We start from the raw sequence: 9,959 nt of genomic DNA, 5'->3' as shown, positions 1-9,959 counted from the left end.
CAGTACGTGACTTCATTCCGTCCAACTTGAAATTGGTGGGAAGGAGAAGAACCTGCAACTGACTTGGCATCTGTCACAAGGTCAGCAAAATCTATTTTTTTTCCAAGTGATTAACCTCTTCACTATCTTCAATGTTATTATTTCGGAGTTTAGAGCATGTTTAGCTCAAAATAATATGTCTCAAGAGCAGCCATAACCCAGAGTGGTAGTCAAAATCTGTCGGACAGAGTGATGTCATGAAAACTTGGCCTGGGTGCTTCTTTGGAGGCCAACTTCATAAGGAAAACCTGCACTTTAGAGGCTGAAACTTCTGTGAGTGGCTAACCGTAGTGCAAGGTTTTCATTAGCGTTGACATAAAATTAGTATTTTCCATCGGATCAGAGAGTGATGTCCATCCAGATGCCAAAGCGAATTTACGCACCCCATCTCAAGACAGTATTTTGGGGATCTAATTTTGTTAACCTTTCTCTTGTTCTTCTCCGTTGAACCCGTAACCCATTGGACTTAAGAAACCTGCAATGAAGTTATATCCGGTAGCACTCCCGTGGTTAGAAATGTACTCTTGACTGATTTCGGTTCCTTATCAGGTAAGCTGTCGAAACCCGTCATATCTTCTAAGCCATTCCATCTGTCACTCTTCTGTGAATTGTCCATCTCGAAACTCCAGTCATCTCTGTTATCCTTGTCCAGATGAATCCTAGTCCTCAAAGTTTCTCAAGCACCTCAACAGGAATTTTAAGAAATGGTCTTCCATGATTTCCTCTTTTTTCGCTTTCTATCGTAATGAATTCCGCAGTAAAAATTGACGGAGTAATAGCTCTGCGACGCAACACACTGAGCACATCTACAAAAGCGACAGCAATGGAATCTAAATTTTCCTTGTCCCTTGTGTCTCTGTTGTAGCAATGCCTCATTTACCTAAGCAGACTAATGGTTTGATCAAGAACTTCGGCGTGCGCTTCTGCAACTTCTCAGTCAAAATTCTCAAAAATTATTTCCGTTTTATCCAAGACGTCTGCAAGAAACTTAGGAAACTCGACTTCTAAATCTAGTTCTCGTTCGCCCGCCATGTTTTCAGTGCTCTCTAGTGCTCAGTTACTCTCGTTCCTGTTGGCCGCGCTCGGCCCAGGAAGATTGTATCAATATTCGAGGTGGATTGCATCAATATTCGAGGTATTGGATTGAATCATTATTCGAGGTATTGGATTGAATCAATATTCGAGGTATTGGATTGCATCAATATTCGAGGTATTGGATTGCATCAATATTCGAGGTATTGGATTGAATCAATATTCCAGGAATTGGATTGAATCAATATTTCAGGTGTTGGATTGAATCAATATTCCAGGTATTGGATTGAATCATGAAAATTAAAAGATTGAGTTGAACCAAAAATTTTATTTGCCATTGGATTGAATCCCTTTTCATATGTTTAAATAAAACCATTATTTAAAAGATTAAACATATATTGCAAGGATTGAATTTTGCTACAAACGGCTTGCCATACTGGGATGGATGATCTAAACGGTAGATGGGAGACTCCCAGAATATTGAGGAGAGTTGCTAGAATGACTGTATAATTATCTCTTCGCAGGAACTCATTAGACACTAACACTACTAACATGACTGAGTTTGGATAATATATATTTTGTTTTTGGATACATGTATACTGTTACTGGTCATACAAGAGGTACCTTGCTACTGAGTTAAGTCTTAATGTGTGTATTTTAAAGGAGAAGGTCACTCCAAAAAACATAAATTCATGGCTGTATAGATGGATTTTCTCGGAGAATAACGTTTTTGAAATGTAGTGCCAACAATAAAGCAGAAACAGTTCTTGAATTGTTTCTGGATGCCGTTAAGAGAGATGGAGAATTTTGGCCTTTGAGAGTACGAGTATATCATGGTGTTGAAAACATTGGTGTGTGCGATACAATGGTGCAGGTTAGAAGAGAGGAGAGGGGCAGCTTCACTGCAGGGCCGTCAACACAACCAAGAAACTGAAAGATTGTGGAGGGATGTTTTCCGTTGTGCTTCCCACTTGTACTTTTACACTTTTTATAGTATGGAATTGTCAGGCATCCTGGACACTGATAATTCAGTGCATCTTTTCACCTTAAACTTAGTTTTTCAAGCAAGGATAAACCAAGCTCTTTGCCAGTTCACTGAAGCTTTCAACCACCAAAATGTAAGAACAGAAAAAAAACTGGTTGCCATACCAAATGTGGCTTATCATATGATGCAGCCTGAAAACCCCCTTTCAAATGGAAAGTCATATGATATTGAATACGATGGTGATGATCCTGATGGTCCAACTCCATTAGACAGTGATAACAATGTTGTAGTTGAAGAAATTGACCTGGGACAACATGATTCAGTGCAGTCATTTGTATTGGAAAGGCTAGATCCCTTAAGACAATCAAGTCAAATGGGAGTAGACATCTTCTAAGAGGCTCTAGAACTTGTGACAGTTAAACTTGGGCAACTGACAGTTGCATAATACTACATGTGTGTGGGCTGGGTAAAGGAGATTATGGCCCCACTAAAGTATTTTTGCAACTCAATTCGCAACAGAAAACCTCACCCTGTATCAAGTAAATTATTTTCTCATCTTTCTTTTCATTGATATACAAAACTCAGAAACTGCTTGAATTACAGAATGTCTAACGTCTAGCAACACAACTAAACTGAAGAGAAATCAGGGCATTTTATAACTCCCATGTGCACTACTCTGCCTTGTAGATTTTTCAGGTGCTTATCAAAACAGATGTTAAAATGTTGTAAGGTTAATTTGTTATCTTACTTTCAAAAGTACCCAGGACACAAGACTAAATTCTTGGTGCAATGGCATAATGGTTACTAACAGGTCTCATGTCACTAGCCAAAACTAACTTTGCACCAACCAGCCTTTTTAATACACAGTTTCACTGACTTTTTAATAAGAGTGGTCAATCTTGGACATTTCTTGTTGCATCTAAAATGTTAATAATAATCACTAAGAAAATTTCACTACCACAAACACGAATCCTGCTTTTCTTGAATATGCTTGTGTTCAATCTCTGATGTACTTCTATCTCTGTGTGGCTACCATTGCGCACGTTGTGCGGACCTGTGTATGACGTAACGTGTTTGCTTCACGTGTTAATGAAGCATGTGGGTTGTCTTTGATTTGCGATCCGCCATGTTGTTGTTTTTGAAGAACATTGGACATTTGTACTTGGAACGAAACAGTCGGTAAGGGTCGCATTCGTATAATTTCGCTCTTTTGGTTCCCGTACTTAGTTAGTTCCTTTTGATATCTGTAGAAAACCTGGACTAGATAAACCTAAATCGCTAAAATTGGGCTGATCGAAATGCTTGTCGCAGTTCTTTAGCTCGTGGATGTTTGGATTTACAAGTGGATTTATTAAAGTTAAACTAAAGGTTCTGAGTTTTCGACGTTTATTTACATGCAACATAATACGTAGCACCTGGGCTTCGTAACACAGTGTTACCATTTTCTTTTATCTCTGTTTAATAGTTAAATATTTACATGCTTATAGAGGCAATTATTTCCATGAAATCCACTCATAGTTTCCCTGTTTTCATTAGTTTCTATTCTCTTCAGTTTTACTTTTTCAGGATAATTCTCAATTTTGTTTTCATCCAGTAGACCAGTACTCCTTTCCATCATGATTGTCACAATGGCAAGTGAAAGTGCAAAATCTATTATTCAAAACTGAAATGTGTGGCTCGTTGGCAGTAGTGTTAGCCTTGAGCCCTGGGTACCTGATAATATTCACAACAAATTGGTGCAATGTTTGTCATAGAATATCAAGAAAAACATCGTTTTTAGGAAAGAAGTACTGCAGGTGGGTTAAATGATGCAAAACAAGAGACAACAACATTGAAAAACTTAAAACACATCCCAATGTTCAATGATTGCTGTCTTGTAAAATGTAAAGGTTCTTATTTCAAAAATAACATAAAGCCAGGTTTACACAAGCAGTTTTTGTGAGAAAAATGTTTGACTGTGTATATAGCACAGCAAAATTTTGTTTACAGTTCAAAGTTTAGTGTGCCAGTAATGATTGGACAGCAGAAATATGCACAATACCAGAGACCAATGTGGTAGCACAATTTGCCACAGTTTATGTTATTTGCCACAAAAAGCTAGCACACACAGCTTTTAATAAACAAATATGTTTGTCACATAAAAATTGGTTAACTTACATCTACAAAAGCGACAGTAATGGAATCTAAATTCTCCGTGTCCCTTGTGTCTCGGTTGTAGCAATGCCTCATTTACCTAAGCAGACTAATGGTTTGATCAAGAACTTCGGCGTGCGCTTCTGCAACTTCTCAGTCAAAATTCTCAAAAATTATTTCCATTTTATCCAAGACGTCTGCAAGAAACTTAGGAAACTCGACTTCTAAATCTAGTTCTCCTTCGCCCGCCATGTTTTCAGTGCTCTCTAGTGCTCAGTTACTCTCGTTCCTGTTGGCCGCGCTCGGCCCAGGAAGATTGCATCAATATTCGAGGTGGATTGCATCAATATTCGAGGTATTGGATTGAATCATTATTCGAGGTATTGGATTGAATCATTATTCGAGGTATTGGATTGCATCAATATTCGAGGTATTGGATTGCATCAATATTCGAGGTATTGGATTGAATCAATATTCCAGGAATTGGATTGAATCAATATTTCAGGTGTTGGATTGAATCAATATTTCAGGTATTGGATTGAATCAATATTCCAGGAATTGGATTGAATCAATATTTCAGGTGTTGGATTGAATCAATATTTCAGGTATTGGATTGAATCAATATTCCAGGTATTGGATTGAATCATGAAAATTAAAAGATTGAGTTGAACCAAAAATTTTATTTGCCATTGGATTGAATCCCTTTTTATATGTTTAAATAAAACCATTATTTAAAGGATTAAACATATATTGCAAGGATTGAATTTTGCTACAAACGGCTTGCCATATCCCAGGCAAGTTTTGAACTATTGTCCAGATACAAGGGACCATGGGCTCCTAGGGACAGTGCTTTAAAGTGCTATTATGATGAAATTTGCGGATGTCCTCCATAATATGAGCAAAACAGTTTTGTTACCATGGCAACATACTGGGTTTCAACCTTCCCTGATGATTATAGGCTTTTCTGGCCACCTTTTGCTTTCCATTTTGATATTTGCCAATGGTGCCTCATCAGCATGATCTAGGAAGCGTATTAATATGCAAGGTCAAAGTCGTAGCCTCGTTTAACTTTTTTCAAGCTGAAAATCACTGAATTAGTGAAATCAGGTTAGAGGGGACTGGAAAAGAGCAAATTGCCATGGAAAAATACAGGCTGTAAATAATTTTTATAGCCACAGGTGTGTTTTCTGTAGTTCTAAGTCTAGAGTCTACCAAGTCTACCAACCTGATGTAAAATTGGGTTGACTGTATGACAACATCAGTCACGTCATTTGCATATTTCTATTTTTCAAACCTACGTATCGTTGGAACTGATGCAGATATATGCAAAAGGTAAACAGCATTTTTAATCTTTTGTGGAGTTCTATGTGATACACCTGAAAATTCTGACTCAAGGGGTTAAAATTTAAGGATAGAAGCACTTTAAAGCATTGAGTTGAATTTATGCTGTTGGTAAAATTTTACTGTAAGGCGTCGAAAGGGGAGGGGAATTTGGTGTGTTTATTGAATTGACAGACATTGGTTCTGTTATTATTGTCATTATCTTCTGTATTTTTGAGGCAGAATGGTTGTTGGCAAAAGCAAAACTGGCAATATCCTCACTGGCCTGTGTTTAGATGTTTTTAGGTTTTTGTCTTTGACAATGAAGGTCAATTTGAGTAATTACACTGTCTTTACAATAGAACATATGGATATTGATAGTATAGTAATACTTCAATATTCTCATACTAAAATTATAGTAATTTTATGGCTCAACTTCTACCTCTGCTTTAATTTGTTTAAACCAGTTTATTTTTTTAAACCAATTTAATTTTATCAAAGGGGAAGGGGGAATCTGAGAGCAACAATAAATTAGACCAACAAATGTAAGGAAATTTGCAATGATTGCTTTCATGGCCTAGTGGAGATGAAGTGGACCAAAAAGTCAGAGATCTGATGTTTGAATCTAGGTCTGTCTGTACAAAGATTGTATTGTAGTATAGGAGTATTGTGGTAAGTTATCAGTCATGTTGGGGGCTGATATGGGATCCTGGCTGTACTGTTGTAGGGTAGGAATAGGGACTGAGGGGTGGGTGGTGTGCTTGTGATCCTTTTTAAAAACCACTCTAAAAGTGAAAACAAACTGATTTCAATTGAAAAATTTACAGCACAGGTAAAAATGATACATTATATCTTGTTTTTTATAGGTGGTAAATGAGCAAATACCCTCGAGAGACCTGCAAGTGTGATTTGTTTACTGATAATGGAAATCATAATTAAGATACAAAGCCACCTTGGTGTGATTTCTTCCTTGACAGTGAAGTGCAACCTAACCAAAAGTTGCATTCTGTAAGAGGTTTACAAAAATTAAATGGAAAATTAAATTACACCAGTTTGAATTAATTTTATAAGTACTCCTCTCTCCAAAATATATTTGGTATGTTGTCGTACTGGCAAGAATATAATGTAAAAATTTTATGGGAAATGTTTACATTTAAAAAATATGCAGCTCAGACACTATAACAATAATTCTCATTTCTGTGGTGTTTTGGTGTGAAAGTGTAAAAACAGATTCTATTACCCTACATGTAAGTTGAAGAATATACTGCAGGAGCTCCTCTGAAAAAGTTTGTTGCTTTTTTCCTGTTCATTTTTTTTGTTGAACATTTATATTTCCCTGTAAGCAGTTTCTTCACAACACATTGTAAGATAATAACTAGCCATAAAAAGGACGTTTTTGTCTCAGAGATCATTTCTAAGATAAAGAAAGTGATTTTCATTTATATTTTTTATTTTCTTTGGGCAGGGACATTTTGAGAATTTCCCTAAAAATATCACAAGGTACAAAGGAAGGGGCAAAAATAAAAGTTATGTTTTCATTATCAGTTTGAGTCTCTCTATGAAGCTGCAAAGTATGGTTATTTTATACTGTTGTGGATAACGTTAGGCCCATTTTAATTCAAAATACAAATGGGAACTTACATTGATAATCACACAATCCCTTAAATTGGCACTGTTTTGTTTTTTGCTTTTTTCCAGAAAACAATTTGAACATCCTTGTTACACAAGGAGAGGGGGGGGGGGGGGGGGTATTCTACTTAGTTTTAAATGGGGAAGCTCCACCTCAAGGTCCAACCCCTTAATACTGTACCCCTTTTCTAAACCCTTAGAAAGTAGTTTTAAAATATCTTTTTGAACAATATATCAGAATCCCCTCATTCTGGCTCATGAGAGTAAATGAGAGATTATCAACAACATTTTAGAACTAGAAGAAGGGAAATCCCTAAAAGAAAGGTTTGCATACCCTTTCATTATACACCTGAATTCAACTTGTCAGAAATCCCTTACCCTTTAATAGTTATATCTGAAGCCTGAAAACTTTTGAGCAGAGCTTCCCGATATGTCATCACTGGAGTCCTCCCACATACACAATCCAGGAACTCTTGACAAGCTGTGATGAAGCTGGCTTTAAGACTGTCTGATCAGGCAGCTTCTTCAGTTTTTGAGTACAAACTTGTTACTCTCAGTCAACTTCTAGTACGGAACCTTTTCTGGTCTGGTCTGGTCCAAGTTCACAGACACTACGAGCTAGCAATCACTTTCACAACACTAACACTAGCAATGTCAGTCACAGTCTGGTTGTTCAGTTCCACCGCACCATGGTCACTCATCATTGTCAGACATGAGTTCATAATAGCTTGTAACATTCACCAGCCTGGCAGTGTCATTGTTGCCATTACCTGTTCCCAGACTTCCTTTTATGGCTGGGTGTTGGGGGATGATATTTCATTACTATTTGCAAACAGTTTGTTAACATCGCGCATTGAAAGCGTGATGAATTAAAATAATTGAACTCTATGAGAGAGAATTGTCGGACTTCCTAGGGTTCTCTCATTCCCTGGAACTGAAATGTCTTGATGTAAGCTTATATAGAGAAAGCAGACTGAAAATAGGGCAAAATGTTTAAGTAACCTTTCAAAATAAGTTGCAAATACATATGATAGCTAGGGATTAAAAGATAGGGAACTTGGTCTGTAAACAAGGCAATTGAAAGGAATCGAAGCAATTAAAGGTGCATGCTTGACCTCATAGGATCGGGGGTGTATTGAAACTTTATAGTGTCACTGACATTTAACACTGTTGAAACAGAAAAATAAATTACATTATAACTGGAAAAAAACAAACAAACCACGACATGCCCCGATTACTGCATCGCCCATAAAAATATCCTCTTGTTTATATTTAAGGGGTTCACGGCCTGCGTATGTACTTGTGAAAGGAAGCGTTTACCATAATTGAGGGATTACCAAGGGAAAAGTTAAGATATCTCGTTTAAGGTTCTTAACAAGTCGTAACAGAATGTATACTGTAAGTTTGACTCACAAGCAAGAACAAGAATTCGAGTTAGTATCGATTGGCAAGAAAGTTCCGCCCCGTTATGTCTTTACAGTGTGATACGATTAAGGTTACAGTATACCTTCAGGGGTGTCTCGCGCGCAAGCGATGTAGCGCGTGCAGTTTAAGCTGTAGATACCTAAACCCCTATATCAAATTAAAGCTTATGGAGCTGGCTATCAAACTATACTAAGAATTTTGAAAGAAAATGAATTGTCGAATTTTTCACGACCACTAAATGCGAGCGCCCGAATCACCTTTAGGAAGCCAGAAGTCAAAGCGAATTTCGTTTTTCGCCAATTTAATTTTTTCCTCGGTTTCAGGGCCCAAAGCACTTTAAAAACGTGTCTGCGTTTTGGCATATTCAATTGCAGTAAAAAGTTACAGAACATTTTCGAAATAGGATTAAAAAAATGTGGAGTGATCGTACAAAAATCGCTCTCGAAGAAAAAGTATTTCGAAATTGACAATTCCCAGACAGGCTTTTGTAGTGTATATGTTAAACTAGCCACTGTCCAAATTTAAGAGCAATTGAACAAATTCCCTTTGAGTTATAACTCTTTAAAGTGTCTGCTTCAAGTGAAAAAATTTCTTCGAGAAAACAGCGCTAAGAAAAATTTTCTGCTTCGCAAAACAAACTCCGCCCACAAACGCCTTTAACTGGGTTCTCAGATAACTAAGCCAATCAGTGCAGGGAAAGTTTACTACCGTTAACCTGGTGAAATTTACGCGCGAATCTCTAAAAAACTCTTGTGTTTCGCAATGCGCTCAAGGAACCGAAGGCAGAGAGATAATTTTTCTGTAGCTCGGTTTTTATTGAAGCTGGTCTGGCAAAATGGGGAAGACTAAAAAGGATACGAACGCTAGAGTGGCTGAGCGAAGGAAACAAACAAAAGAAAGCGCGGAGAGCAACTGTGTGTGGGCAACTGTGCATGGATAATATTTCAAATGGTCTCAATGAGTGCGACGATTCGTCGATATCGGACTCATCAGAAGAGTCTCTGTCAGCATCCCTGTTATTGCTGTCAAGTTCCGAAATTTTTACAGAACCTTTCTTTTCTCTTACCACGAATATTTGCCCACCTTATACGATAACTATAGCTTCATCCGCGTGGCGAACTTTCGCTTCTTCACTCATTAATGTATTTTCATTCGTTCTTCGCTGTTTTCGCTTTTTCGAACTGATCCATGGTTTAAACGTGGTCTATGTTTACTTATAACTTAATAGAGACACGCCTAATACCAAAAATGCTGGGTAGTCAGAACAACAATGCTGATCAACTGAGTAGTCAATTCGTGACATCGATATAGGTATATTCCCGCGAAAATCGTCTCGGTTGATTGCATACGCGCCATAGGGCTGTCAATCAAGAGGTAAACTTTTACTTCCGGTGAA

At 37.4% G+C, this 9,959-nt stretch overlaps 1 long non-coding RNA gene across 1 annotated transcript; it reads left to right on the top strand.

The window, feature by feature from the left end:
* LOC145493997 (uncharacterized) lies at positions 1–9,669 on the top strand. Its single transcript, XR_014050207.1, has 2 exons — positions 1–80; positions 6,376–9,669. It is a non-coding gene; the product is annotated as an uncharacterized LOC145493997 (long non-coding RNA).
* The last annotated feature ends 290 nt before the right edge of the window (positions 9,670–9,959 follow it).

Source organism: Orbicella franksi, chromosome 8 (assembly GCF_964199315.1).
Source record: "Orbicella franksi chromosome 8, jaOrbFran1.1, whole genome shotgun sequence".
NCBI classification, from domain to species: Eukaryota; Metazoa; Cnidaria; class Anthozoa; order Scleractinia; family Merulinidae; genus Orbicella; species Orbicella franksi.
Note: the sequence above shows the minus strand (reverse complement) of the source record. Positions and strands in the feature narration are given on the sequence as shown.